The sequence below is a fragment of the Hibiscus syriacus genome, unplaced genomic scaffold (genome assembly GCF_006381635.1).
Source record: "Hibiscus syriacus cultivar Baekdansim isolate YM2019G1 unplaced genomic scaffold, ASM638163v2 tig00113725_pilon, whole genome shotgun sequence".
NCBI classification, from domain to species: Eukaryota; Viridiplantae; Streptophyta; class Magnoliopsida; order Malvales; family Malvaceae; genus Hibiscus; species Hibiscus syriacus.
Window position 1 is genome coordinate 6,491,523 of NW_024063471.1, and position 23,555 is coordinate 6,515,077.

General features: G+C 33.7%; 1 pseudogene; it reads right to left on the reverse strand.

Moving 5' to 3' along the window:
• Positions 1–2,182: 2,182 nt before the first annotated feature.
• Positions 2,183–3,833, reverse strand: LOC120187559 (annotated as a pseudogene).
• Between the last annotated feature and the right edge of the window lie 19,722 nt (positions 3,834–23,555).

Genomic DNA, 23,555 nt, shown 5'->3' on the forward strand with positions numbered 1-23,555 from the left:
TAAAAAACCGACCCGACCCGACCCGACCCGAAATAATAAAAAAAATATTTTTATTCAATATATGAATAAGTTGCCAAAAGATTGATGAGGGTAGTATGGTCAAATTTCAATTCCCTCCAACAAGGGAATTGAATTCCATCATAGAATGGATGAAATTCACTTTCCCTCATTTGATGGAAAATTGAAGTCATGAGGGATTCCAATTCCCTTTGAAAACTTGAACCAAATATGGGAAAGTGGTGGAATTGGATTTCAATTCCCCCTAATTCCAAGGGATTCCTACGAATCAAACGCCACCTTAGTGTTCGAAATGTGTTTCCGTTTGTAGGTTACATGTTTCGTTGAGTGCGATGGGACAACGAGACCATCTGAGGTGTCTTAATGGAGTACCAAAATACAAAGATAACAACTTTGTGGGCATATAAAGGTCATAATTTCAAAATGAGTAAACTTGTAATATTTTTATTTATTTATGTATTTAGATTTTAAATTGAGGTCTTGTTTTTATATGTGATAAATTTTCATATTTGCGTAAATGTTTCATTGTTGAGTAAGGTTTCAAAAAATTGGTTAGTCACCTCGGTGATTTCATGTGACACTCGAACTTGTAGGATTAAGGTGTTACAAATACTCGAGAGAATGAACCATCGATCAAACAACTCTTAAAGTTGAACTTTCAATTCCTTCAACTTTGTCAATTTCATGCGATAAGGGGTGATAGATACCAAAGTTGTGTCTGATAACACCTCAATTCTAAATTTCAACTCTCTATCAGGTGATAAACTCAAAAACTCTTCAAGAACTATGTCTGGAAACTCTCTAACCGCTCGAAGGTCTTCCAAAACCAGACTTGAAACCCTTAGTCAATGATATGAGTAAAAAAAATGTTTCACAACCTTTACCAATCATCTGCTGAACCAATAATGTAGAAATTACACGAACACGACTTCCATCCCTTTCACTCGATACTATGACTTTGTTACCACTCATTCCTCAAAATTTTAACTGCTTTATACAATGTATCAAATGAGATATCCGCATTATGCTCAGACAATCAATTCATGTCCAACAATGTCACATTAAACTCTCGAAATGACAACTTCATCAAATCAATTGAAAACACTTAGCCTTGAATCTAAATCAGGCACCTATGATACACTGCCTACGAACACATCTTTCATAGAGTTCTTTCTCGACTAAAAAAGAGTAAATGCTATACCTCTAATAATAAATAATAAATAATATTAGTGAGACTTTGAGTCTCATCCATCGCATACCCCATATTTAGTGGCCCGCCATGTTATTTGGGGAGAGAAAACCTCGAAGAAAAGGGCAAGGCAAGGGATTTTTCCTGTGATCTTCTCCAAATATTCTCTTAATTTTTTCCTCTATGGAAGTTTAAAAATTGTCTCCATTCTTTATTCCAATTAATCAAAGTGGCACGAGCCAAGCAACTTCGGTGGTAAAGATATTGTTATTATTCTTTGAGAATTTGGGTTCGAGCACTATGAATGTAAGAGGTGCGAGCGTTCAATATCAAATTATTGAAAGTTATCTTGAAACAAATATTACATTTTATTTATCCCAAATTAATAAAAAAAATTCAAAGTGAACTATCATCACTTACCGACTTCTCACAGTCCTGATTTATCCTAGAACCGGTGCCCTAAGAAATTAAAGCCCCTGAATCATATAGAGAATGCTATCATAAACGTCGAACGTTAGTGGTAAAAATATTTGGAGAAGACCTTGTTAGAAGGAACAGCCATAAATTCCAAACATAAACAGTAAAACAAACATGGTATGATAATAATAAAGAATGTTATCAAAGTTGGAAAATAACTAGTGTTGAACACGAGTATCATTTGACCTAATCACATGCAATTATTCCCTTTAAATCAAATCATATCTCCCTGGAAAAGTACTGAAGATTTGAGTTCCGTAAGTTGTGGCAAATAATATTAAACCAAAAACATTAAAACTTGGAAGATAGATTGTAGGCATACATAATATTAAACTTCCAAAGTACAACCTAAAAGCAAACTAACAGATGAAAGCAAGTTCCAAACGCTAGCTGTTTTACCTCTAAAATTTACAACCATCACCATCAGTTTGGAGGTCCAACCAAAAGGTTCTGCTGGATTTTGCCACGACAGAGAAGCAGCTTCAAGCACTGTACTAGCTTCCAGATTTTTCTTTCCTAAAATTGTACTTCCATGACCCTTTTGAAGATAAGATGTAGCATAGATCAGGGCAACACATTCATTGGAGTTGACTTTATTCTTGGTTTTACAATATAGAAGCAAAGCAAATGCTGCCCAGAAAAGATGCAGAAAGATCACTTTCAACGACATTAACCAGCTCATACTCAATCAGTGACATATTGTTATCTTTTTTCACGGTGAAACTTGCAGGTTCTGCAACCTCAACACAACTCCCACTTGTCCACTGCAATCCTCGATGATCCTTTAAACATGTCTATTTTAGCATTGCGAAGTGTAACAGTAGTCCCCTCTTTCACCAAGTCCACTACAAAATAAATATTTTCTTAGCTCTAAGAAACCATCTAATCTTCCAACAAATAAAGCATGTATATTGTCTTCACTGTCTAACGACACCATCTAATCTAATGAATAATATCACATCAACCTATTCTTGAAATGATTGAGGAAATATATTTATAAGCAGTATCCAGTGCGATCTCATATAAATGAGACATCAATGCCCATATTGGTTAATTTGGTTACCACAAGTGCTAAGTTTCTTTAAGAGAGTGGTCAGCAATTTTAAACCACTTGATTACCCATTACAAATAATGCAAGTAGTCATCTTAATTATTAGGATATTAAAATATTAATAAGATTAGTTAGTATTTGTTATTAGTTAGGACTTAGTTTGTTATTAGTTTGCTATGATTTGTTGGTTACTTGGGCTATATAAGCCATACCTTTGTATGAGGTTGATGTAGAGTTTATTCAATATTCAATAGATAATTTCCGTCATCTTTCTCTCTTTACATTTCCTCCTTCCACCTTTGTTGGTTTCATGGCTGCTTTCTCACATTAATACTAGAATTTGTTTTATTTCAATTCGTAGTTAGCGGTAGAAGGCTAAGATAACGTACAGTAATCAAATAATCATTATGTACAGAAAGCCTTCCGTTGTTAAATTCAAAAACTTAGAAGATACACTTAGACTATACTTCAGAAGTTCAATAATATGTATGCCCACAATTTATCTTCCAAGTTATGATGTCTTCAGTTTAATATTATTTGCCACAATTAGCTAGCAAAACACAAATCTGAACACTGAATTTATACTAGTGATGATATCTGATGAACACTTAATTTACACCACCCTAAGGTAGGCCTTTTCGGATAAAGTGTGATTCAGGAATCTTCACAAACACAAACCTTCACTACTTTTCCAACAGAAAATATAATCATGTCATATGCAACCAGACGTTGCCGTGATTTTCTAAATGAAAAAAAGAGAACTCAAAACAAAAGCAACAAGTGACAAAAATTTGTCTGAAAGAAAAACCAATAAAAGATAAAACCAAACCAAACTATTGTTCGCTTTAAACCAGCATCCAGAGAAGAATATACTTTGTTCGTTTCAAGCCGTAAAGATAATCATTCCTGTCTCATCTCCTACTAAGCATTCATCAATTCGCATTTGACGAACTTGAGGACCATCAGCACGACCCTTCTGCAATACCATCTTTGTGCTGACAACCTTGATAGTAAGAGTGTGACCACAAGTGCCAGGGCGACGTTGGTCCACCTTGGTGAAAACAGGTTTCCTCAATGACTTTGATTCGGCCATTTCAATACCTTCAGAAAGACAAAATAGATCAAGAAAACCAGCCTCGACCATACAAATTGCACCACATACAATAAGCGTCCTTACCATGAGAGAAATCATCCACATTTAAAATGTTGTCAAATCTAAATAAAGTTAAATGGCTTTAAATATATATATTTGATACTCCAATTGATGTTGATTCGTATCCAAACATTTAGTTTTAACATCCAAAGGCAATAGTCTGATCATCAAGAAAACCAGCCTCGACCATACAAATTGCACCACATACAATAAGCGTCCTTACCATGAGAGAAATCATCCACATTTAAAATGTTGTCAAATCTGAAGATACTAATATTTTTTACCCATTTGTTTTTAATATTATTTTAATTTTATTTATTATTATATATTATTATTAAATAATTACAAATAACATTGCAGGCCCAACAGACTGGCCCAAACCTAATAGAAACCCTAAAACCCATTTAGGGTTTGATCTCAGCTTCAGCCGCCGCTCATCTCTCAGCCGTTGGATCAGATCTTGATCCAACGGTCCAAGGACCTCCAGATACAAACCCTAGGGTATGATACCCTAGGGCCACGTCCCAGCCACCGTTTTTGCTATCTCCACCGCCACGTTCCACGCCGCTCAGCCGCTGCCACGAAGCCTCCAGAAGAATTGAAGAGAACCGTCCATGTTGAGGGCTACGGTGAGTCACCACTAAGTTTGGTGACTCATCAAACTACAACCCTTTTACCCGGTCCGAGACAAGCGTCGGTGATGGCTATAAAGCCATCAACCGAACCTGCAAAGAAAAGACAGAGAGGAAGAATCCAAGGGACAACACCAGCAACCAAAATCTGAGAGAACAACAACCAAAACCACAAAAATAAAATAGATAGAAACCTTACCAAGCAGGAGCCTCCAAATCTCACCGGAAAAGCAAAATACCGAAGGTATTTTTTCTTAGATCTAGGCAAATACGGAACGTTTTAAGGAAAGCTAAGGTCAAAGTTGAACGTAGATCACTCGGATCTACCGTTCGGGAGGCTTCCGGTGGCCGACGGTGAGGTTATCGGAGGCACAAGGCTGCCGACCAGTGACCGGCTTCCCTCCGATGAGGGAAGTTAGAGAGAGGAGAGAGAGTTTAAAACTCTCTCAGAAAGAGAGAGAAGGAGAGAGAGGAGAAAATGAATTTTGGCCTTAAGGTCGTCTGGTTTGGGGCTTAAATACCCATCCCCGAACGACGTCGTTTTGGGGAGGGGTCTGTGTGTAATTAATTAAAGGTTAAATCTCGTATGCAGTCTATCAGTTTTGTAATTTTATATTTTAGTCACTGAATCAAATTTATGATCTTTTTAATTTGATCTCTTAATTTTATTTAATTTATAAATTAGTCATTAACATAAAATATATATTTTAGTTAAAATAACCGATTTAGCCCTCGTAACTTTATTAATTAATATTTTAATCCCGAAAGCATGTTTTAATTTATTTTAATTTAACATTCGAATTTGGTATAAATTTATTTTAGTTACTAAATTAATAATAGGTATAATAGCATGTTTGGCCCCTGTAATATTAAATAATTAATTACGAATTAGGTTATTAAATTTTAATATATTATAATTTAGCCATTAAGTTTAATATTTTCATTTATTTATATTTTACTACTATATTTTTAATTTTATTTATTTTAGTCACTATTTATTTTAATTTAATTTATTATTTTAATTTATATGTTTATTTTCAATATATTTAATTATTATTATTAAGTATTATTATTTAGTCATATAAATATATATTAAATAATATTTTTATTATTATTTTATATATATTAAATAAATATCCTATTTTTATAAATTATATGTTTTTTAGAAAAATGTTTTATTAATATTTATTTATTTTTTAATATCGAAGAAAAGAGCTGTCTTAAGGCACCTAGAAGTCTTTTTCTGATATTTCTTAATAAATAAATATCTTATTTATATATAAATTAATAGATTTTATTAAAAATACTAATAAATTTGAAATAACAAGATTATAAATTAAATATATTTTTGAATTTAAAAAAAAATTGCTAATAATGGAGACAATATATAATTAATAAAGTACCAATTTTGGGTGTTGTGGGGATGCTAATCCTTCCTCAAACGTAATCGACTACGAATCCTTCTTTATTATTAAAAAGAACAAATTTTTGGTTAAACGCAGACTGGTTTATCTTTTAAAAATGGTGTTTTCTTAAAAACTCTTTTAAAAGATGATTTTTAGGTATTCGACCTACCTGACCCAAAAGGCCGATGGCGACTCCCAAAACTTATTTTAAATCATTTTGTATCCATATTATTTTTCCCGCCAAGTAAAAATTTGTGACCGGACTAAAACCGGTTATGACAGCTTGGCGACTCCGCTGGGGATTGGTCAAGCTTTTAAAATCAATTATAAATTGTCTCTATTAATTAGAAATTTAAAATTCATATATTTTATTAAAAAAATTATATATTTATTATTTTCATAATATTTATATTATTTTATTAATGTTTTATTTTATTTTTCAAGTATTAAATTTTATTGTCTGTCAGAGGTTTGAACATTTCTCCTCACACACATCACTTGCATTGCATAACATAAGCTTTATAACTAAGCTTGTCCCTTTTAAGTGGGAGTGAAAGCGACGTTTTTGTGAGAATTTATTCTCCGTGTCAGACCTAACAGGTAACTTTCGGGGTTCATATGCTCTATGTCTTCGTGAGAATTTATTCTCCGTGTCAGGCATAGAGAAGTGTATCCCCTCGAATTGAACTCAATCCACTTTAGTCTGTGATGGACTAGGATTGAGGGTTAGCAGCCCAAGGGGGCACTAACAAGGACAATTCGGGTACCTTTATTCTTAGATCTGAAACCCTGCATATAATAAACCCTAGAAACTCTTCCGATCTGAAGCCTTGCCAAAATTTTGTCCAAAATAGGTGTACACACAGGAGAAATGAATTCTAATTTTTCCTTTTTATTTATTTATTTATTTATTTATTTTCTTAATGAATAAATTGCATGTGAATTTAAATTATTTAAAGTATGAAGAAAGCATGTTTAAATAAAGATATTTAGGTAGACATTATTATTAAATTAATTTTTTCCTTTATTATGTGAACTAATTCATTTCTTTTTGTGTGTTCTTTATTTCTTCTGTTTGCATATCATCATACAGGATAAAAGGCATTGATCCTCGTGTTAATCGTCTCATTGGAAAACCTTCATCTATGGATAAAAAGTGTTCAAATCAAATAGTTCCAAACTTCGAAGTAAGACAGTGGGTTGAGGACTTACAAAGACAAGGGGGAGACAGTCTGCAAGATGACTATGTATCTGAGTTAGCCAGTTATGCTTCAGTTTCGCTAAAAAAAATGATATGCAAGATTTGCGAGGCATTTGGGAGAGTTGGGACTCAAACAAAAAGTTGCAGTTTTATCAGACTTACGGGGATATCCCATATTTGCTCTATGTCGAAGTTGATGATGACTTACTTCGAGCCCTAATTCAATTCTGGAATCCATGGTACAATTGCTTCACTCTTAATAAGGAGGACTTGGTTCCTACTATTGAAGAGTACACAACTTTGCTACATATAGAAGGGGCTTTGGAGAATCGAATTTATTCAAGGTCAATTAAAACTCAACCTTTTCGAGTTAAATTAACAAATATTGCCGGAGTACGAGAGGAATGGGTGGTATCCCGTACAAAACAAAAGGGCGAAAGTGACCAACATTAAAGAACTTATTCAGAGTCATCCAGATGATAAAGTAAGATTCGATCTCTTTGCTCTGGGTATGTATGGTATGGTCATTTTCCCGAAAGTATTGGGATATATTGAAACTGCAGTAGTAGATTTGTTTGAGCAGCTACCAAAAAGGGTTAATCCTGCTTCTGCAATTCTAGCAGAGACTTTCAGATCGTTAAACGCTTGTAGGAAGCTAGGAGGTGGACGATTCTCAGGATGTGCCCAATTATTATATGTCTGGATTCGTAGCCATTTTTGGAGGATAGAAAAGGTTTCATACCGACGCTTTAATACGGACTATTCACCATTGAAAGAATTTCTGGAGCAAGAATGGCTGAAAGAAATTACGAAAGATATGTGGATTAATGCCTTTCGAAATCTGCAAAGCGATGACATTGTTTGGCGAGCTCCGTGACAAATACAAAGGGAATTCTTTTACAAATGTAGTGATTACAACTGGGTGATGTTGCTCGGATTGTGGGGAGGAATCAGATATGCACCACTTCTGGTCATAAGGCAGTATGAAGGTCGTCAATTTGTTCCTGTCACTGCTGGATTACATTCGTCTGAGTTCGCATTCCACAGTAAAAATTATAAAAGAAATATCATGGAGGTCTTTATAGCTTGGAAAACAACTTTTTGTATCCGAGCTAAAGCAGCAAAAGAAATGTTAACTCCCAATTATGAAGAATGGAGATCTATCATGAAAAATGAAAATATTCCTCTACCAGACCAAAATGAGGATATCTCTATGGAAGATCGCATTAAGGTGGTTCCATCAGAGATTGAAATCCTAAGAGTTGAGTTTAAAGCAGAAAGAGAAGGTTGGTCAAAAGAATTAGAGCAAATGAGACGAGATAAAGCTATGTTGGGTGTTGACGTTGACTTTCATTCAGCACAATGTGCAATACTGAGAGAAAACAAAGAAAAAGTTGATGGTGAATTCAGAACGTTAAATAAGAATTACCATGAGTTATATAAATCCCGGAAAGCATCAGGACCGAGCTGATCAATAGTACAGATGACCAAAGAATTGAACATCGAGAAAAGTCGAGTTGAAGATTTGAAAGGAAAGAATAGTCGTCTACTCAAAAGCCTTGAGAAAGGAAAGCAAAAAATGGAAGATTTTGAGGTTGACAGAAGAGAGCGAATTATAAAACACAAAGCTGAACACTTCGAGAACATGAATGAAATGCAGAGAGAAATGGATCGAGCCAAAGATTTAGAAGAGATAAAGAACGACATGCTTGATAAATTTGAAGGTGAGAAAAATACCATGTTCAAGGGATTTGAATCTAAAATGAACCATTTGATTGACGAACTTGAAGTCAGGGGCCAAAGGATTGAAGAGTTCGATGTTGAAAGAGAAAAATGGGAGCTGGAAAGGAAGAATTTCAACACCAGACTTGAGGTAGAGCAAGAAGTGGCTAGAAATTGGATGCAAAAATGCAGAAATAAGAATGTTCAAATCCAGAAGCTTAATCAAAGGACGCAAGAAGCACGAACAAAACTTGAAGAAGATCTGGATCAGTCTAGAAACAAAAAGTCAGAGTTTAATGCTTATATTTTGCAACTTGAAGAGTCATTATTTCAAGAAAATGTTCGTCTAGGACCTAGTGATCTTAAAGAAAGTAATGAGGAGAGTGCTTCACTGCGAAGATGCATTAGAGATCTTGAAAAAACTCTGCACAATTGTCAAGTCAGAATCACTGAGTTAGAGCAGACTCTCGAAGGAACTAATGAACAATGGCAAAAATCGACTGATTTCTATGTAGAAAGAAGCAATATGGTATTCAAGGCCATTGTACAAATGAGCGAAGTTGCCAGATATGTTGGGGAGCTAGCTGTTGAAGCAAAAATAATTGAGCATCACGTTGATCCAGTTTCTAAGTTCGGAAAGAAGATGTCATGGCTGATGAAAGAAATTATAGAGCTTAATAGGAAAGCTACGCCTTATCTGTAATTATGAACTATTATAAAGAAACTTTTGTATGCCGATGAAAGTTGTTCTATGACAGTTAACTTTTTGGGATCAATACCTTTTGCATACATTATTCATTGCATTATTTTCTTTATGTGTAATTTTTATTATTAAGATAACATTCATTAATTAAAATTTGAAAAAATAATATCAAAAGAATTTTCAATCGCAGTTATTCTGGCCAAACGAGAAATACAACATCACTACGGTACTAGACAAGCTACTAAGAAAATTATATAGGATAAAATACAACGTATTGAGGAACAACATAACAAAGAACAAGCAGAGATGAGAATGAAGCTAGAGAAAATTGAAGCCAGTATTGCAAACTCACAAGACAGCATGATGCAGAAAATAGAAGACATGTTTAAAAAGTAGGCTACCATTGGGAAAATTCATGAAAGTCCTGTATATTTTGACCAAGAACCTATGTATCCTTTAGGTTTCCCACCGGAACCAATTTATCACTCTGGTACTACACATATACAAATCCATACCCGCACATCAGCACTTCAAGAGGCCAAACCACATGAAAATCAACAAGTGGATCCTGCATCTTCAGGCAAAAATCCACTTATATCAGATGTGAAAATAGGGGATTTTAATGTTGAGCATCAAATCCCATATTTGAATGAGCTGAATGAGAAAGAAAAAGTAAATGAAGAATTGACCAGATAGATCAGGAGCTTAGAAGAATGAATGAAATCCGTAGAAATAACTTAGTCATTCTAAGGGTTTGACGCTAGCGAGTTGAGTTTGGTTCCAGACCTAATCCTCCTAATCAAGTTCAAAGTTCCCGAATTTGATAGATATGACGGTACTACATGCCCTTCATCCCATATTACCATGTTTTGCCGCAGAATGACAGGTAATGTGAAAGACGAAAAATTGTTAATTCACTGCTTTCAAGATAGCTTGACAGGACCAGCCTTAAAATGGTATACTCAACTGACCAAAGCCAACATTAGATCCTGGAAGGATCTGGCAAAGGAATTCCTAGAGCAGTACCGCCACGTGACAGATATGGTCCCTGATAGATGGACTCTCCAAAATTTGGAGAAAATAATAACGAAACATTTAAACAGTATGCTCAGAGATGGCATGACACAGCAGCCCAAGTTCAACCACCTCTATGAGAAAAAGAGGCCACAGTAATGTTTGTCCATACATTAAAAGCTCCTTATTTAAGTCATATAATGGGGAATGCAACCAGAAATTTTGCAGATTTGGTCATTTCTGGAGAACTCATTGAAAATGTCTTGAAAAGTGGCAAAATTGAATCAAATGAGGGGTCTAGTTCCAAAAGACCTATGTACCGGAAAAAAAAGAACGAAGTCAACAATGCAAACTCTTACAACAAGGATACTTCGAAAAGTGTTACAATAACCCAGCCAAGGGTTAAGAAAGAAGAAACAAACACTAATCGAGTAGAGTCCAGAGGATCTCGAAGGGAAAGTGAAAGGTTGTCTTTTACACCTTTACCAGTACCCTATGCTGAGATCTATGATTCGCTGTTAAAAGCAGATGTCATACGACCCTATCCGTTGGTTCCCATGCAACCACCATTCCCTCCATGGTATGATGTAAAAGCGCACTGTGTTTACCATGAAGGAATTACGGGTCATTCTATTGAAAACTGTTTGGCATTCAAAAGGGTGGTTCAAAATTTGATCAACACTGGAAAGTTGGAATTCAATTCACCAGCTACATCAAATCATCCGCTGCCAAATCATTGAGATAAAAACGTGAACGCAATTCAGGAAGTGAATATAAAGAAAGAAAAAACTGACGTTTCTGAGATTAAATCTCCTTTTGATTGGATATTTCAACAACTTTCTTTATCCGGTATGATTCCACAAGAATTCAGGCCAAAGCATAATGAAGGCAAGAATTATTGTGAATATCATCAAAAGAAGGGACATGAAATTCAACTATGTCCTGAATTTAGGGATTTGGTACAAAAATTGATGAATAACAAAGAGATAGAATTCTTTGAAGAAGAACCATGGAAAGGTGAAGATGATGTTTTCTCATCAAAAGATTCTAAACCTAATCAGAGAACAAGTAATCCCATGATTATTAATGTGAAATCATCTACAGTGAATTATGTACCAACAAAGCCAAAAGTGGTTATCACAACTCCTTTACCATTTCCATATAAGGACACCTGCAGGGTACCTTGGAATTATACTACCAATGTTTCAATGGTAGGAGGATCTGTTTCTCTGGAAAAAGCAGAAGAGAAAATACAGAGTGTGGATTCTACGTCTGAAGCTGTGAGTGAAGTCAGATTCTTTACAAGAAGTGGGAGATGTTACTCTCCCGAAACATCAAATGCATCAGAACAGATGAAAGCAAAAGGAAAAGCCATAGTAATACCCCAAAAGGTATTTGATGATGAACCCCCTCCAGCATTCAATGAGCCTGTAACAGAAAAGCAAGCGCAAGAATTTTTGAAATTCCTGAAACATAGTGAATATAGTGTGGTTGAACAGCTACATAAACAGCAAGCGCGGATTTCTATTCTTGATCTATTGATGAATTCAGAAGCACACAGAAATGCCTTGATGAAAATGCTTAATCAAACCTTTATCCCTGAGGATATATCCCTCAACAAGCTTGACAGAATTGTGGGACATATAGCCGCTGACAATTACATAACGTTCACGGATGATGAAATACCTGAAGGCGGAATGGGGTCAGTAAAAGCTTTGAATATTACCACACATTGTCATGGTCATGTTTTTCCAGGAGTATTGATTGACAATGGATTCGCTCTTAACTTGATGCCTCTAGTCACACTTCAAAGAATGCCGGTGGATAAATCGCACATGAAAAGTTATCATAATGTAGTGCGAGCTTGTGATGGCACTCAAAAAGAGGTGCTTGGGAAAATGGAAATACCGTTGTTGATCGCACCAGTCGTGTACAATATTGACTTTGTGGTGATGGATATCCACCCTACATATAATTGTTTATTAGGGAGGCCATGGATTCATTCTGCAGGAGCTGTTCCTTCTTCATTACATCAAAAATTGAAATTCGTTGTTGATGGATAATTAATATGCGTAGGAGCTGAGGGAGAAATCATTGCATCTATAACAAGTGATGTTCCGTATATTGAAACCAATGATGATGCTCTCGAATGTTCTTTCTGAGCTTTTGAATTTGTCAATGCAACCTTTATTGCAGAGGGAAGCAAAATTCCACATCCCAGATTGTCTGATTGCACCAAGATGACTGTACGACAGACTTTAGGCATTAGAGCTAAAACTAGGAAAGGTTTGGGAAAGAATCTTCAAGGGAGTTCAGTTCCTGTAAGCATGAAGATGAAGAAAAATCGTTTTGGTTTGGGATTCAAACCCAATTTTTAGCAAAAGAACAAAGAGATGAAAAGAAGATACGAAGATAGAAATGCAAGGTTGAAAGGAGAAGAAATCTCTTGGGAACACATGTTTTTCCCACAGTTAAAGACTACGTTCAGATCTGGAGGAACGGTTAATGTAGAAAAACAGCTTGTTGATGCCTTTAAAGAAGAAAAGTTGACAAAAGATCAAAGCATAGTTGAAGAAGCTATGGAAGAATTATTTATCAACATGATCATGAATGAAAACAAGACTGGCAAATACTTGGCTAAGATTTGCCCTTGTTTTCCTGGAGAAATACTCAACAATTGGACTGCTGAAGACCTCCTTGTAGTTTTTATTATTAACACAGAGTAATATTCAGAACTAATCTTTATGTTTAGCCCAAGAATATGAAAACTTTTTGTTATCTTGTAAAGGAAATTATGTTAAGTTCACCTAATATCAAATATAAGAAATTTTCTTTAAAATTCTCAAATGGCAATCATTCTTTACATTCTTTACATTTTTTACATTCATTATTTTTCATTTATTTCATAAATTTACTATATCTTTTCGGAAATATGTCCGACATAAATTTGTAGGTGTCACAATGTTAATAGCATGCTTATTCCTAAATTTAATCGAGAGATAAATTTAGAGCAGCCCATATGTCTGGAGGAAATCAATGAGTGTAAGGATGAACTAGAATGTTATGTTCCTACTGAATTATTAAGACTGGTAGAAAAAGAAGATAAACAAATTTTACCTCATAAAGAAGAGATTGAGACTGTAAATCTGGGAATAGATGAAGAAATGAAAGAGGTGAAAATTGGTACTACTCTGACAATTCAGATAAAACAAGAATTGATAAATCTCCTTCAAGAGTTCAAAGATATCTTCGCCTGGTCTTATCAAGATATGCCTGGTTTGAGTACAGATATAGTGATGCACAAACTTCCAATCAGTCCAGAATATAAACCAGTCCAACAAAAGCTCAGGTGAATGAGGCCAGAAATGTTGTTGCAGATCAAAGAGGAAGTGATGAAGTAGATTAATGTAGGTTTCCTACAGGCAGCCAAATACCCAAAATGGGTAGCCAACATTGTTCCAGTACCAAAGAAAAATGGGAAAGTTCGAATGTGTGTGGATTACAGAGATCTCAATAAAGCTAGTCTGAAAGATAGCTTTCCATTACCCCACATAGACACATTGGTGGACAATACTGCAGGACATGCATGGTTTTCATTCATGGATGGCTTTTTAGGATATAATAAGATAAAAATGAACCCTGAAGACATGGAAAAAACAACATTTATAACCATGTGGGGCACATTCTGCTATAAAGTAATGCCATTTGGATTGAAAAATACAGGGGCAACGTATCAAAGAGCCATGGTAACTCTGTTTCATGACATGATGCACAAAGAGATTGAAGTATATGTGGATGACATGATTGCCAAATCCCGAACCGAAGAAGAACATATTCAAAATTTGAGAAAGCTTTTCCAGAGATTGAGGAAGTATCAATTAAAGCTCAACCCCGCTAAATGCACTTTTGGGGTAACTTTCGGGAAGCTTTTGGGATTTGTGGTCAGCAAAAAAGGAATCGAGATTGATCCAGATAAAGTAAAAGCAATTCAAGATCTTCCACCACCCAATACAAAAAAAGAAGTTCGAGGCTTTTTGGGAAGATTAAATTATATATCTCGATTCATTTCTCAATTAACTGACAAATGTGATCCAGTATTCAAATTACTCCGAAAAAATAATCTTGAAGTCTAGAATGATGAATGTCAAGAAACTTTGGATATTATTAAGAAATATTTATCCAATGTCCCCATTTTAGTATCACCAATGCCTGATAGACCGTTAATTCTCTACTTGACAGTCTTTGAAAATTTGATAGGATGTGTACTGGGACAACATGATGAATCTGGAAGAAAAGAAAAAGCCATTTATTATCTGAGCAAAAAATTTACTGATTATGAAATTCGATACCCACCAATACAAAAATTATGTTGTGCCTTGGTGTGGGCTACTCGAAGACTCATACAATACATGTTATATCATACTACTTGGTTGATATCCAAACTTGATCCTTTGAAATTCTTAATGGAATCACCAGCTTTGACAGGCAGAATGGCTAGATGGCAGATGTTATTATCCGAGTTTGATATTGTATGTGTCAACCAAAAAGCGATAAAAGGAAGTGTCATAGCTGATTTTCTGGCCAGTCGTGTATCAGATGATTATCAGCCTTTGAGTTTTAATTTTCCAGATGAAGATTTGTTGTGCATATCCATGAATGAAGAAGTCAGAACAAATGATGAATCTTGGAAGCTTTACTTTGATGGAGCATCCAATGCCTTGGGATGAGGAATCGGGGCAGTGTTAATTTCTCCATAAAATATTTATTATCCCTTTACAAGCAGACTGGAGTTCTTTTGCACCAATAACATGGCGGAATATGAAGCTTGTGTCATGGGATTGAAAATAGCCATAGAAAGAAAAATTAAATGTCTCAAGATATATGGAGATTCATCGTTAGTGGTGTATCAATTACGAGGTGAATGGAAACAAAAGATCCCAAATTGTTGGAATACCGAAATTTTACCCTCGAATTAGTGAAAGAATTTGAGAGAGTCACCTTCAATTATCTCCCTCGAGAGGAAAATCAAATGGCAGATGCTTTGGCTACATTATCTGCCATGTTTCAGGCAACTAAGAAAGTTGATATGATGCCAATCAAAATGCAAGTATATGAAATTCCTGCACATTGTTATAGTGTGGAAGAAGAGGAAGATCGCAAACCATGGTATTATGATATCCTGCAATATATCAAATATCAAAGTTATCCACAAAATGCATCTGAGATTGATAAAAGAACATTGACAAGAATGGTTGCTGGATACTTTCTTGATGTTGAGATTTTGTACAGAAGAAGCAATGATCAAATGCTATTGAGATGTGTAAATAATAGTGAAGCCAGAAGCATCATTGAGGAAGTACATAGTGGAATATGTGGAACACATGCAAATGGTCTTTCCATGGCTAGGAAAATAATGAGATATGGGTATTATTGGGCTACCATGCATACATATTGCATTAATTATGCCAGGAAATGTCATAAATGCCAGGTATATGCAGATAAGATTCACGTACCCCCATCGCCTTTACATGTAATGAGAGCACCCTGGCCGTTTTCTATGTGGGGAATAGACGTCATTGGGGTAATCACACCAAAAGCATCGAATGGACATTGTTTCATCTTAGTGGCAATTGACTATTTTACCAAATGGGTTGAAGCTACTTCATACGCCAATATTAAGAGGTCTACAGTCTGTAAATTCATAAAGAAAGAAATAATTTGCCGGTATGGGCTACCAGAAAGGATCATTACAGATAATGCTCTGAACCTGAACAACAAAATGATGACCGAACTTTGTGCACAGTTTAAGATCAAACATGCAAACTCAGTGGCATATCGTCCAAAGATGAATGGGGCAGTTGAAGCGGTAAATAAGAACATCAAGAGAATCATTACAAAGACTACTGAAACTTACAAAGATTGGCACGAGAAGTTACCTTTTGCATTATATGCATACCGAACTACTGTTCGAACATCTACTGGGACAATGCCATTTTCCTTAGTCTATGGGATGGAAGCAGTCTTGCCGATTGAAGTTGAGATCACATCACTTCGAATGTTGAGAGAAGTAAAATTGGATGAGTCTGAATGGATCCAAACCCAATTTGATCAATTGAACCTTATTGATGAGAAGAGATTGAAAGCTATTTGCCATGGGCAGATGTATCAGAAACGGATGATGAAGTCTCATGAAAAGAAAGTACATCCAAGAGAATTCCAAGAGGGTGATCTAGTGATGAAAATGATCTTGCCTATACATAAAGATTTCCGTGGGAAATGGATGCCAAATTGGGAATGACCATATGTTGTAAAAAAGGCCTTTTTCCAGAGGAGCATTGATCTTGGCAGAAATGGATGGAAAAGTTCTGAGAAACCCAATAAACTCATATTCTGTTAAGAAATATTATGGTTGAAGAAAAAATGAAATAAAAAAAAGAGAAAAGAAAAATGAAAAAAAAGAGAAAAGAAAAATGAAAAAAAAAGAAGAAAAATATAAAAGAAGAAAATATAAAAGGAGGGTCAAGATGAAAACTTGCAAAGGGCGTCTTGCAACCAAAGGAAGGATTTGAGTTGAAAACCTGAAAGGGCGGCTCAAATGCATGTTGATATTAGGCATCTGGCAATTGAACCCTCTTAAGATTTTGATAGTTTAGGAGGAACTTCACATCTACAAGCATTCTGACAACGTTTGAGATCTTCCAGACAAAAGCTTACATTAGTACTCTAAATTGTATCAATTTGATTAATTTAGAAATACTTATGCTAATAATTTGTTGAGTCATTTGAATTTTTATCATTCCTATGCTTGCCATAACTTTGAATACAATTCTATCTATTTATTAATAAATTCTAAGTTTATTTTCTCTAAATTTAATTTATTTTTTTTTAGATTCAATTTATTTTTGAAATTCAATTTATTCTTTTATTTTGTAAATGGATTAACATAATTTTGAAATAAGCTAAAGATTTCTGAATATCACTTTGTGTTAATATTTTTAAGTACATGGAATACAAAGTAAGTCTTATCAACGTTTGCAATCATTGTTGAAAAGCAAACAAGTTATATCCATCATAGAGTCATTTGGAAACAGAACAAGAGGAAATATGTTCTCAATTTATAGAATATATAGCCCTTTTCCATATAGCAGTACAAAAATGCTTCGAATCTATAAATTATGGCTTTACATCGTATAAGTACCGTGACATTTCAGCCCAAATACAACTGGAGCAAATGTTACATTCTTGTAATAGAAATAAGGAAGCTCAATAGCATCTTCTAGAAGTGTTCTTTGAGTTATCTGATCTGGTTCAGTAGAAACTCCAAAGCCAATCATTGGATTAGGAAGATGAACTGCATGATCGTCTTCATTAAGAAGTTTCTTTTCAAGCTACCTCTGCTTTTTCTTTTTCTAAGAAAAGCATAGCCCAAGTTTTGTCTTTTCTTGTAATTGGGATCATTGCATAATGGCTTCTTATCTTTTACCGGAAGAAGTGCATCAGCAGCTTTAGCCATTTGAGCAGCACATATAAAATCTGTCAACTCTGCAATTGATGAATCCAGACCACATCTCTATGACTATTGAAGACTCAGCATCTGAGTATTCCGTTTTCGTCAAGTATAATAGTTTAATCTCCTCATCAGAATCAGAATTCATGATTTACTCGATATCAGAAGAACTATCAATATCTGTGAAATCATCCTGAAAGATCGTTTCATAATCAGATGAGTAGTTATCCTGAAAGATTCGATGGATCAACATTTCCAGACAAAGTTCATAATGAGAAGAACTCATCTGAAGAAGGAAGAAGTTATCAGAATCAACATGTTGCATGAGTGCGGACTTTTCAAGAGCATATACCATTAAGTTTTATTCTCAAGTGGTTTTGTGACATCATTCATGCATAACTACATATACATTCTCCAAAGATGATAGAGTATCTTTTCAAAGAAAAAAGATTTATGGGATTTCTACACAATTGAAGAAAGACCGAGTTCACCACTTTGAGATGAACTTAACATTCACGCATCATATTTAGACATTTGCAAAATAGGTGCATTTTTATCCATTTTATCCATGTTAAATATTTGACAGGAAATTCAAAGATTTTAGCAAAGATTCGAATCCATCATTCGATGGATAATGAGAAGAACTCATCTGAAGAAGGAAGAAGAAATTCATAATAAGAAGAATTTGTTCAAACCTTTTGTTTGAATTCATCATTCGATAGATCAACTTTTCCAGAGAAAGTTCATAATGAGAAGAACTCATCTGAAGAAGGAAGAAGAAATTCATAATGAGAAGAATTTATTCAACTTTTTGTTTGAATTCATCATTTAATGGATCAGCATTACCAGAGAAAGTTCATAATGAGAAGAACTCATCTGAAGAGGAAGAAGAAGTTCATAATGAGAAGAACTTGTTCAACCTTCTGCATGACTCTATCACAGAAGAAGATAGATCAGCATCAACATTTCCAGAAGTGTTCATAATGAGAAGAACTCATCTGAAGAAGGAGAAGAAGTTCATAATGAGAAGAACTTGTTCAACCTTTTGCTCGAATTCATCACTTAATGGATCGACATTTCCAGAGAGAGTTCATAATGAGAAGAACTCATCTGAAGAGGAAGAAAAAGTTCATAATGAGAAGAGCTTGTTCAACCTTTATTTGATTCTATCATAGAAAGAGATAGATCAGTATCAGCATTTCCAAAAGGAGTTCATAATGAGAAGAACTAATCTCAAAAAAAATTGTTCAACATTGCCATCATAATCAAGTGAAGTCAAATGGATAAAAATTTATTATCTTTTCGTCTTTTTCCTATTCTTGTTAACACAAGAATGAGCAAAGAGGGGCAACTGAAGATACTAATATTTTTTACCCATTTTTTTTAATATTATTTTAATTTTATTTATTATTATATATTATTATTAAATAATTACAAATAACATTGCAGGCCCAACAGACTGGCCCAAACCTAACAGAAACCCGAAAACCCATTTAGGGTTTGATCTCAGCTTCAGTCGCCGCTCATCTCTCAGCCGTTGGATCAGATCTTGATCCAACGGTCCAAGGACCTCCAGATGCAAACCCTAGGGTATGATACCCTAGGGCCACGTCCCAGCCACCGCTTTTGCTGTCTCCACCACCACGTTCCACGCCGCTCAGCCGCTGCCACAAAGCCTCCAGAAAAATTGAAGAGAACCGTCCATGTTGAGGGCTACGGTGAGTCACCACTATAGTTTGGTGACTCACCAAACTACAACCCTTTTACCCGATCCGAGACAAGCGTCGGTGATGGCTATAAAGCCATCAACCGAACCTGCAAAGAAAAGACAAAGAGGAAGAATCCAAGGGACAACACCAGCAACCAAAATTTGAGAGAACAACAACCAAAACCACAAAAATAAAATAGATAGAAACCTTACCGAGCAGGAGCCTCCAAATCTCGCCGGAAAAGCAAAATACCGAAGGTATTTTTTCTTAGTTCTAGGCAAATACGGGACATATTAAGGAAAACTAAGGTCAAAGTTGAACGTAGATCACTCGGATCTATCGTTCTGGAGGTTTTTGTATTTTCCGGCCACCAAAAGCTGTTGCCGACGGTGAGGTTATCGACGGCACAAGGCTGCCGGCCGGTGACCGGCTTCCCTCCGATGAGGGAAGTTAGAGAGAGGAGAGAGAGTTTAAAACTCTCTCAGAAAGAGAGAGAATGAAAGAGAGGAGAAAATGAATTTTGGCCTTAAGGCCGTCTGGTTTGGGGCTTAAATACCCCTCCTCGAACGATGTCGTTTTGGGGAGGGGTCAGTGTGTAATTAATTAAAGGTTAAATCTCGTCCGCAGTCTATCAGTTTTGTAATTTTATATTTTAGTCACTGAATCAAATTTATGATCTTTTTAATTTGATCTCTTAATTTTATTTAATTTATAAATTAGTCATTAACATAAAATATATATTTTAGTTAAAATAACCGATTTAGCCCTCGTAACTTTATTAATTAATATTTTAATCCCGAAAGCATGTTTTAATTTATTTTAATTTAACATTCGAATTTGGTATAAATTTATTTTAGTCACTAAATTAATAATAGGTATAATAGCATGTTTGGCCCCTGTAATATTAAATAATTAATTACAAATTAGGTTATTAAATTTTAATACATTATAATTTAGCCATTAAGTTTAATATTTTCATTTATTTTATATTTTACTACTATATTTTTAATTTTATTTATTTTAGCCACTATTTATTTTAATTTAATTTATTATTTTAATTTATATGTTTATTTGCAATATATTTAATTATTATTATTAAGTATTATTATTTAGTCATATAAATATATATTAAATAATATTTTTATTATTATTTTATATATATTAAATAAATATCCTATTTTTATAAATTATATATTTTTTTAAAAAAATGTTTTATTAATATTTATCTATTTTTTAATATCGAAGAAAAGAGCTATCTTAAGGCACCTAAAAGTCTTTTTCTGATATTTCTTAATAAATAAATATCTTATTTATATATAAATTAATAGATTTTATTAAAAATACTAATAAATTTGAAATAACAAGATTATAAATTAAATATATTTTTAAATTTTTTAAAAAAAATTCTAATAATAGAGACAATTTATAATTAATAAAGTACCAATTTTGGGCTTTGTGGGGATGTTAATCATTCCTCAAACGTAATCGACTACGAATCCTTCTTTATTATTAAAAAGAACAAATTTTTGGTTAAACGCAGACTGATTTATCTTTTAAAAATGGTATTTTCTTAAAAACTCTTTTAAAAGATGAATTTTAGGTATTCGACCTATCTGACCCAAAAGGCCGATGGCGACTCCCAAAACTTATTTTAAATCATTTTTTATCCATATTATTTTTCCTGCCAAGTAAAAATTCTTGCCCGGACTAAAACCGATTACGAAAAAATCTAAATAAAGTTAAATGGCTTTAAATATATATATTTGATACTCCAATTGATGTTGATTCGTATCCAAACATTTAGTTTTAACATCCAAAGGCAATAGTCTGATCATTGCAACATGAAATGCTATCTACCAAGGAACCATAACTCTAATCATATTCAGTAATTTACTAATTTTAGATAGAACAGTAAATCCCTAACTTTCCCTGAACGATCACATTTTGAAAGAAAAACTAAAAAACAGAGAGATCAGAGAATAACTTAAATCAAATCCAAATAATCAGAGTCTGCTGATTTTCGTTTGTGGACATCTAAAACGAAAGATAATAAAATTTTCAAATAGAGCACAAACGAGAAAGAAATGCAAGTTGAAAAAGAACATGAATTTAAAATTAAAGAGTTAAAAGAATGTAAATTTTCTATGTTACCAATGGAGATCTGAAAGGGTAAAGTGGAAAGGCAACGGAGGATTTCCGGGGGAGTTAAAAACCAAGACACGGATTTGTTTGAGAAGCAACAGCTCACTTAAATTCCGCTCAGCGCAGCCGTAGATTTCCTATTGGATTTGTATACCTAACTCCGTATAACGGTGTCGTTTCAATTTTTCAATTTTTTTTATTGGCATCCGTTAAACTTGATTTTAGGGATATTATGATTTTTAATTTTTAAGTTGGAGGGATTCTATACATGGAGTATCTTTGATTCATGTTGCTGGAGTTTTGATTCAATTGTACTCCATGTATGTAATATTTGAATTTTAAAGGATAGTTTAGTTCATGAAATATAAAATTATTTTTAAAAATTGAAAATATTAAAATATAATATTATTTAATATGTTACTTGTTTGACACTAATATAATAAATTTAAAGAAAATATAGGATAAAAGAATGATAGTTATTTTTTGAGGTCCCGAGTTCGAGCACAAAAAATGTCACGGGTGTGAACGTTCAATATCAATTGGTTGAGAGCCATCTTTAAACATATATTATCTTGTAATTACCCCAATGAATCAAAAAAATATTTATTAAGACTCCAAATTATTTAATAGTTAAACTTTCACACCTATGTAAGTGTGTCGTTGTGCTCAAATTTAAAACTTCAATGACTAATAACAAATTTCTTAATCAATCACTTGGTTTAAACTTTATATAATTTTTAAAAGGCGTAAAATTTTCTTACAAATTATTTTCATGAAAAAACAAAAAATCATTTCTTGAATTATTTTTCAGTAAATAGTATGACCAAAAATGCTAGAATATAAATTTATTTTATTATTTTATAATAAATTCGGTTTAATGTAAAAATAAGTGTCTAAACTATATTAAAATTAACTTTTGATTAGTTTTTTAATTGAAAATAGATGTCTAACATTTTATCGTTTATATTTTTTGTGTCTATCGTTAAAAAATTGTGTGATTTAAACTTTTAAAAAACGAAATATACGCCATTTGATGCCTTTTTTTTACATTTTACACGTAAAATATATAAAAGAGAAAATGTTTGACAACATATTTTTAACAAAAAAATAAATAAATATTAAAAGTTAATTATAGGTATAATTTTAACATTTTTTATATAAAGCCGAATGAATTTACGATTGCGTTAAAATTTTCACAATTCAAAAACAAGTTGTAAAACTATACAAATCGAGTTGGGCTGGGCCATCCCTAGATCTATGAATCTTCGCACCCCAGTGCTTCAGGTTCACATACAAGAGTTGGACTAGGGTCGTAACATATTATAGCCAATCAACAACCTTAGTGATTAAAAGATATTATTATTGTTCTTTAAAATTTCAGATTCCAGCATTATGTATATAAGAGATCAACCATTTAAATGATTGAAAGTATTTGAAATTTTGAACCCAAACTAATAAAAAATAATTTTATATAATTTTTAAAATTAAAATTGAACCAATTATTTAAGTTGTTTTAGATTCAAATAATATCAAATTCAAACTCAAATTGGAGTAGAAACACATAGATCCAAGCCTTTTGCTTGATTTAAACATAGATTTTCAATGTGAAGAGGTGAAAAAACTGGCCTCTG